Source organism: Trachymyrmex septentrionalis, unplaced genomic scaffold, assembly GCF_001594115.1.
Source record: "Trachymyrmex septentrionalis isolate Tsep2-gDNA-1 unplaced genomic scaffold, Tsep1.0 scaffold862, whole genome shotgun sequence".
Taxonomy (NCBI): Eukaryota; Metazoa; Arthropoda; class Insecta; order Hymenoptera; family Formicidae; genus Trachymyrmex; species Trachymyrmex septentrionalis.
Window position 1 is genome coordinate 15754 of NW_017306052.1, and position 457 is coordinate 16210.

The following is a 457-nucleotide window of genomic DNA, read 5'->3' on the forward strand; positions in this document are numbered from 1 at the left end:
ATTACTGAGTTATCGCGGATTAAATAAAAGAATTATTTTGACTTTAATTGCTCATAACTCCATTAAAAATTGTCGTATCGTATAATTTAAAAAAGAGATTTTTAAATCTGAAACTTTACTCTATTAAGATATATTTATATTGTTGGTAAGAAAGTAATTGCGGTTTTTACTGATAGATGTCTTTTAAAAAAACGCGATGACTTTTTACTACACCTAATATTATAGACAAATTAATCAACCCGCCCTCTTTAACATACATATATCTATAAAATTTTACTCTCCTATTAAAAAATAAATATTAAGAAAATCGTACAGAATAAGAAACTGTTAATAATAAAGACGTAATAATTAATAATAATATAAATATATTAACCCCCCTCTCTCTATAAATAATCTCTATAATTAAATCCTTTCTATAAAACTCAGATATAAATGGCATCCCTATTAATGCCATATT